The sequence below is a fragment of the Triticum dicoccoides genome, chromosome 4A (assembly GCF_002162155.2).
Source record: "Triticum dicoccoides isolate Atlit2015 ecotype Zavitan chromosome 4A, WEW_v2.0, whole genome shotgun sequence".
Taxonomy (NCBI): Eukaryota; Viridiplantae; Streptophyta; class Magnoliopsida; order Poales; family Poaceae; genus Triticum; species Triticum dicoccoides.
In genome coordinates, this window is record NC_041386.1 from 423,541,089 (window position 1) to 423,549,357 (window position 8,269).

An 8,269-nucleotide genomic window follows, 5' to 3' on the forward strand; every position below is an offset into this window, starting at 1 on the left:
GGAAGCCCCGCAACGCCGCCACCATCGTCGTTCCGTCGCCGGCCACCGAAGCTCGCCGCCGTTCGATTCGCCACCGACAGGACATCCCCGAGTCCACTGACCAACCTTGCGGAACCGCTGTGAGCTCCTCTGCCGTTCGCCCCTTTTTCCCGTCGCTCCGCACGCTCCCTAGCGCTAGCGCTGCCGTGCCCGAAGCTTGCCGCCGCCGCACCTCATCGCCGGCGTGGCTAGAGCCACCACAGCTCGAATCCGAGCACAGCGCTGTGCTCAGAGAACTCCCAGGAGGCCGTAGCGCCCACCAGCCCCTCCTCCCATGCACCATAGCGCCATCTCCGCTGTTGCCCGAGCTCCGGCCGCCGCCGCGAGCTCGCCTCCGGCGAACCCCGGCCACCCCCGCACCTCCCGTTGGTTCCCCTAGATGCGCACAGACGCGGGCTACCTCCTGGTGCCCTTGGCGCGTCGATCCGATGCCCCTAGCGCAAGTCCGGCGTTCCCCCGCCGTGCGGAATGGTCGCCGCCGGCGATACTCCGGTAGGAGCTGATGTGGCCGGTCGTTAGGGGCTAATGACCCTGCTAACTAACCCTGTGACACTGACAGCGGGCCCCACCCCTGGTCAAACCCCAGTCAGCGCTGGGTTTGACCGGGATTAGCTCCTGTGTCACTGACGTGTGGCCCCCACACGTCAGGTTTGACCTGGAGGTGCCCTGTCGACCTGCTGACGTCATGAAGATGTCAGGCTGACGCAATAAGTATTTTCTGGAATTTAAATAATCTTAAATGATTTAATAATTTCAGAAAATAACTAAAACTTCAATAAATCATAGAAAATTAACCATAACTCCAAATTAAATAATTTATATATGAAAAATTATTAGAAAAATTCAAGGAATCCATCTGTACCATTTTCATGCATGTTAGAACAACTTATAGCTGCTGTTTAGCACAAATCAATTAAATGGCATTTGAATAATCACATATGGGGTTTAAATTTGAATCTTATATTCAAACCAACTTCATTTAATCTGTTGCTAGTTGCATTAGCCCAAAACACATCCATTTTGCCATGTCATGATCATGCATCATATTGTGCATTGCATTGATTGTGTTCCTTTCTGTGTTGCCGATATTTGTCCCCTCTCGATAGACGTGATACCGATGATGTGATCGTTGACACTGATGAAGACTCAATGTTATCTTCAGAAGTGCCAGGCAAGCAAAACCCCCTTGTTCATTCCGATACAATCCTACTCTCTCGCTCCTGCTCTTTTTTACTGCATTAGGACAACAACGATTCATCTGTTACCTGCTGCGGTAGCTGAACCCCTTTATCCTTTGCATGACCTGTCATTCCACAGTAAATAGATGAAACCCACTAGCATGAGTAGGAGTTGTTTGAGCCCTGTTGTGCCTACTCATTCATGTTTGTTTGTCATGCCTGCTACTGCTTAGAGTTGAGTCAGGTCTGATTCATCAGGGATGAATCAGAGGTGTGTGAACATGTCCTACTGTGTGTGAGCTAAGTGTGTGAACACGATTTGGTAAAGGTAGCGGTGAGAGGCCATGTAGGAGTACATGGTGGGTTGTCTCATTGCAGCCGTCCTCAGGAACTGAGTTCTGTGTTTGTGATCCATGATTCAGCTACTACCACGCATTGGGCCCGAAACCAATGGACCCTCTCGGCTTCTTGATCACCCTTGTCCTCTGTCCAGGAGTTGCAAGTAGTTTCTGGTGTTTGTAGTATGCTGGAGGCCGTGGACAGCGCTGACCATAGGGGTGGGCTGTGATGCGGTAGGCACGTGGCACGGTGTACCGGGCGCCCGTTTGGTGTCTCGGGAACCCTGTTCACATCGTTTGGGGCTGTGAGCGAAACTCCGGCCGGATCTCCTCATGGATGGAACCCGAATAGGCGATAAACCTGGACTAGAGACTTAGGTGATTAGGTAGGTCGTGGCCGACACCCACATTGGGCTTCCGCTTGAAGGTTGCCGAGTACATGTCGTGTAAACGGCGGTAAGTGGTGAGAGCGTGTGTGAAGAAGTACACCCCTGCAGGGTTAATCTAATCTATTCGAATAGCCGTGTCCGCGGAAAAGGACTTCTGGGTTGCTTATATCAGTTCATAGACAAGTGAAAGTGGATACTCTAAAATACGCAAGATAAGCGTGAGTGCTATGGATGGCGTTCTCGTAGGGAGACGGGAGCGGATCCATAGTGGTGTATTGATATGGTGAATATGTGGACTCGTGTGCGCCACCTCAAAAAAGTTACTCGCAGTCGTAGTTCAGGATAGCCACCGAGTCAAAGCTGGCTTGCTGCAGTTAAACCCCACCATCCCTTTGTTGATAATGATGCATGTGTAGATAGATCTGATGTAAGTCTTGCTGGGTACATTTGTACTCACGTTTGCCTATTTTATGTTTTTGCAGAGAGACTTCAGTCTCACTAGTATTTCCGCGTGGTCTTCGACGTTTAGCTTGTTACCTCAGCTACGATCTTGTGCCTCGGCAGGATTTGGTAGATAGTCAGGCTTCTCAGCCTTTTTCATTTATAGATGTCTGTACTCAGACATGATAGCTTCCGCTTGTGCTTGATTTGTATGCTCTGAATGTTGGGTCATGAGACCCAGGTTTGTAATATCTCGCTCCTCGGAGCCTATTGAATAAATTACTTGAGTCGTAGAGTCATGTTGTGATGCCATGTTGTATCTGCACATATCGAGCATATTGTGTGTATGCTATTGAAATGCTTGGTATGTGTGGGATCTGACCATCTAGTTGTTTATCTTTAGTAGCCTCTCTTACCGGGAAATGTCTCCTAGTGTTTCCATTGAGCCTTGGTAGCTTGCTACTGCTCCGGAACACTTAGGCTGGCCGGCATGTGTCCTTCTTCGTTCCTGTGTCTGTCCCTTCGGGGAAATGTCACGCGATGAATACCGGAGTCCTGTTAGCCCGCTACAGCCCGGTTCACCAGAGTCCTGCTAGCCCAGTGCTACAGCCTGGATTCACTCGCTGATGACCGACACGTTCGATGCTGGGTCATGGATGCCTGTCCCTGTAAGTCTGTGCCGCTTTGGGTTTACGACTAGCCATGTCAGCCCGGGCTCCTTATCATATGGATGCTAGCGACACTGTCATATACGTGTGCCAAAAGGCGCAAACGGTCCCGAGCAAAGGTAAGGCGACACCCGTGGGAATACCGTGCGTGAGGCCGCAAAGTGATATGAGGTGTTACATGCTAGATCGATGTGGCATTGAGTCGGGGTCCTGACATATGTGTTGATTACCGGAGAAATCACATACCCTGTTCCTCGTCGAGCCGCTTGTTGACAAGCACGATGTAAGCATTTGCCGCATCAAATTGCCGCTTCAGCTCGGCAAACTCATCAGTCCAGCTAGCCACCGGACCTTCAGCCACCTGCACATGAAGGCAGCCTAATTATTACCTGGGACTATGATCCTCTGTTTGCCGCCGTTCTTGACAGCAACCAGAGTCTTAGGGGCTATTATCTGCATAGGGCACACCTAACATGTGAGGTACTGTCAAAAACATACACTATTTCACGTACCTCAAAGCCTTTCAGAAGACTCATAAAAGCTTCGTGCAACCCGCTTTTGGAGGATGAAATCCTCTCAATCACCGTACCCATTAGCATACGGTGCGCTTCTGAGATGGCTGCTTGCTCCAGAAGATTCTTCATTGCGTCTGATCGCACATCGGACGGTTCCGGACTCTGTCTGTTTCTCTCTTTAGGAGCCGAATACTAAGGACTTCGGGTGGCCAAAGGATTACCCTATGGCCTTGGCGGACCAGGAGAAACCCTCCGCGACGACACTTCAGGGTTGCCCGTCTCATGAGGCAGGGTGGCAGTGGGAGGTGTTTCGCTCAACATCATCTCCGGAAGAAGATCCCCTGAAGATGAACTCTGTCGAGTGAGGCCTGCTTTCACTTCAGGGTGCTTGATAAGGCGCCAGCTCGAGCATTCCGGCTAGCACTTCGGGTGGCCAAAGGATTACCCTATGGCCTTGGCGGACCAGGAGAAACCCTCCGCGACGACACTTCAGGGTTGCCCGTCTCATGAGGCAGGGTGGCAGTGGGAGGTGTTTCGCTCAACATCATCTCCGGAAGAAGATCCCCTGAAGATGAACTCTGTCGAGAAGGGCTACGACCCGAACTACAAGACATATGCTTTGGTTATTGTCTTCAGAAGTAATGTAGGATATTTTACTAGTAAGTACTTTTTGTTTACTTACAGCTCGGTAGGGGGCTGATCCCCTTGTCAACATTGTGCGGCAAGAGTACCCTTCGAGGCAGGACCCTCTGGTGAAGATTTCTTCCCCCGTTTGGAAACCTTTGTTTCCGGGTCTTCAGAGGTGGTCCTCTTCCTTCCTTGGGGAGAGGGAATTTCAGATTCTTCTCCCTGGTTATCCACCTTCATGGAGGCGCTAATTCCCCCAGTTTGGATGAATAGTGAGTGAGGCCTGCTTTCAGCCTCTTTATTCCCCCTTTGTCTTCCCCTGAGGGTGCTTGATAAGGCGCCAGCTCGAGCATTCCGGCTAGTACTGGATTTGTTGAGCCTTTGGGAAGGGGGTCCGAACACCTGATCATCTTCACCTTTGTTGCCCAGTCCTGGTCAAACAACGACTTTTCAGAATAATGTTATGATAACTAAAAAGACAAAATGTTCGGCCACGGGATTACTTACCTGGGTATCTGGGCGATTACAGCTCAGACCCGCATCCTCGGTGGTGTCCGGGCACTTTATTTGTGGTCTGAAGAATAATTTGTACATATCTTCGAGCGTCATGCCGAGGAAGTGCTGAATAGTTCGCGGTCCTTCCGGGTTGAATTCCCACATACGGAGGGGTCGACGTTTGCAAGGAGGGACTCGACGAACTAGCATGACTTGCATTACCATAACCAGGCTGACATCTCTCTCGAGGAGATCTCAGATGCGACTCTGCAATATCAGCACATCATTTACTGGCCCCCAGTTCAGCCCCTTGTTGATCCATGATGTCAGTTGTAGTGGGGACCCGAGCGAAAGGCTGGGGCGGCTACCCACTTGGCACTTCGGGGAGCTATGATATAAAACAACTCCTGTTGCCATAAACCGGACACCTCTGGGAAGGAACCCTCTGGCCACGGAACATTAGCACTTTTGCTTATCATGGCACCTCCGCACTCTGCATGTCGCCCCTCTATCATCTTCGGCTTCACATTGAAAGTCTTGAGCCACAGGCCGAAGTGTGGGGTAATGCGGAGGAAGGCCTCACACACGGCGATGAACGACGAGATGTGAAGGAGAGAATCTGGGGCCAGGTCATGGAAATCCAGCCCATAATAGAACATGAGCCCCCTAACAAAGGGATCCAGAGCGAGGCCTAGCCCTCGGAGGAAATGAGAGATAAATATAACACTGTCGCCAGGTTCAGGAGTGGGAATGACCTGCCCTCGAGCAGGCAGCCTATGCGTGATTTCGAGGTTCAAATACTTGGCCTCTCTTAGCTTCTTGATGTCTTCCTCTTTGACAGTGGAAGGCATCCACCGACCTTGGAGGTTGGATCCGGACATGGTTGAAGGTCCGAAGCGCCTGACTTGAGCCTTGGGTGTTGGAACTCGAGGCAGGGGGGAGGATTCGATTGAGCACGAGAGGGAAAAAGGACAAGCCTTGGCCTCTTTATAAAGAGGGTGAATATCAAGCATCCTCCTCATGGCCGTTTGGGACTTGCCTAAAATCGAGGAGTCATACCAACGGGCACGATTGGGTTACCCACGTCCGTATTGATGAGCATACCGTAATAAAGGGGACACGATCTCTGCTTTGACAAGACGTGTCAAGAAAACCGCCTCGCGATATGTGCAATGCTGGTTGAGAAAAATGGTTCAAGTAAAGACCGGGCCATGGCATAATGTCATGTTGCTAAACTGTCAGCAGATTAGATTTGTGGAAATATTATTCTCTCTACGGTGGCATGCGGAACTTGTTTTGCAGAGCTGGACACTATCCTTGTGTTCAGAATATTCTATGGGGTATTCGGAGGAGGAACCCGCCTTGCAATGCCGAAGACAAATCTGCGCGCTGGACTCATCGTCATTGAAGCCTGGTTCAGGGGCTACTAAGGAAGTCCTGGATTAGGGGGGTCTTTGGGCAGCCGGACTATAACCTTTGGCCGGAGTGTTGGACTATGAAGATACAAGATTGAAGACTCCGTCCCGTGTCCGGATGGGACTTTCCTTGGCGTGGAAGTCAAGCTTGGCAATACAGATATGTAGATCTCCTCCCATGTAACCTACTCTGTGTAACCCTAGCCCCCTCCGATGTCTATATAAACCAGAGGGTTTAGTCCGCAGGACAACAACAATTATACCATAGGCTAGATTCTAGGGTTTAGCCTCTACGATCTCGTGGTAGATGAACACTTTTAGTACTCATATCATCAACATCAATCAAGTAGGACATAGGGTATTATCTCCATCAAGAGGGCCCGAACCTAGGTAAACATCGTGTCCCCTGCCTCCTGTTACCATCTGCCTTAGATGCACAGTTCAGGACCCCCGACCCGAGATCCGCCGGTTTTGACACCGACAGTGTTCTCAAACTTTTTCAATATTCATGCAATACATGAGCATGAGCCAGGGACATAGCACTATATGTGGAATAGAATGGTGGTTGTGGAGAAGACAAAAAGGGAGAAGATAGTCTCACATCAACTAGGCATATCAATGTGAGTGAGCAGGGATTGCGATGCAACGGATGCACTAGAGCTATAAATATATGAAGGCTCAACAAAAAGAACTAAGTGGGTGTGCATCCAACTTGCTTGCTCATGAAGACCTAGGGCATTTTGAAGAAGACCATCATTGGAATATACAAGCCAAGTTCTATAATGAAAAATTCTCACTAGTATATGAAAGTGGTAACATAGGAGACTCTCTATCATGAAGATCATGGTGCTACTTTGAAGCACAAGTGTGGAAAAATGATACTACCATTGTCCCTTCTCAATTTTTCTCTCATTTTTTTATTTGGGCCTTTTATCTTTTTTTATGGCCTCTTTTTTTTTAGTCTAGAGTCTCATCCCGACTTGTGGGAGAATCATAGTCTCCATCATCCTTTCCTCACTTGGGACAATGCTCTAAAAATGATGATCATCACACTTTTATTTACTTACAACTCAACAATTACAACTCAATACTTAGAACAAAATATGACTCTATGTGAATGCCTCTGGCGGTGTACCGGGATATGCAATGAATCAAGAGTGACATGTATGAAAGAATTATGAACGGTGGCTTTGCCATAAATACAATATCAACTACATGATCATGCAAAGCAATATGACAATGATGAAGTGTGTCATAATAACGGAAAGGTGTAAAGTTGCATGGCAATATATCTCGGAATGGCTATGGAAATGCCATGATAGCTAGGTATGGTAGCTGTTTTGAGGAAGGTATATGGTGGGTGTATGATACCAGCGAAAAGTGCACGGTATTAGAGAGGCTAGCAATGGTGGAAGGGTGAGAATGAGTATAATCCATGGCTCAACATTAGTCATAAAGAACTCACATACTTATTGCAAAAATCTATTAGTTATCGAAACAAAGTATTATGCGCATGCTCCTAGGGGGATAGATTGGTAGGAAAAGACCATCGCTCGTCCCCGACTACCACTCATAAGGAAGACAATCAATAAATAAATCATGCTCCGACTTCATCACATAACGGTTCACCATACGTGCATGCTACGAGAATCATAAACTTCAACACAAGCATTTCTCAAATTCACAAGTACTCAACTAGCACGACTCTAATATCACCATCTCCATATCTCAAAACAATTATCAAGTATCAAACTTCTCATAGTATTCAACACACTCATAAGTATTTTTATTTATTTTTAATCTTGAATTCCTAATTAAAGCAAATTACCATGCTTTTTTGTAGGACTCTCAAAATAATCTAAGTGAAGCATGAGAGAACATTAGTTTCTATAAAACAAATCCACCACCGTTCCCTAGAAGATATAAGTGAACCACTAGAGCAAAAACTATATAACTCAAAAGATATAAGTGAAGCACATAGAGTATTTTATCAATTTCCGAATCATGTGTGTCTCTCTCAAAAGGTGTGTAAAGCAAGGATGATTGTGGAAAACTAATAAATAAAGACTCAAATAATACAAGACTCTCCAAGAAAAACACATATCATGTGGTGAATAAAAATATAGCTCCAAGTAAAGTTACCGATGGAAGTAGACGAAAGAGG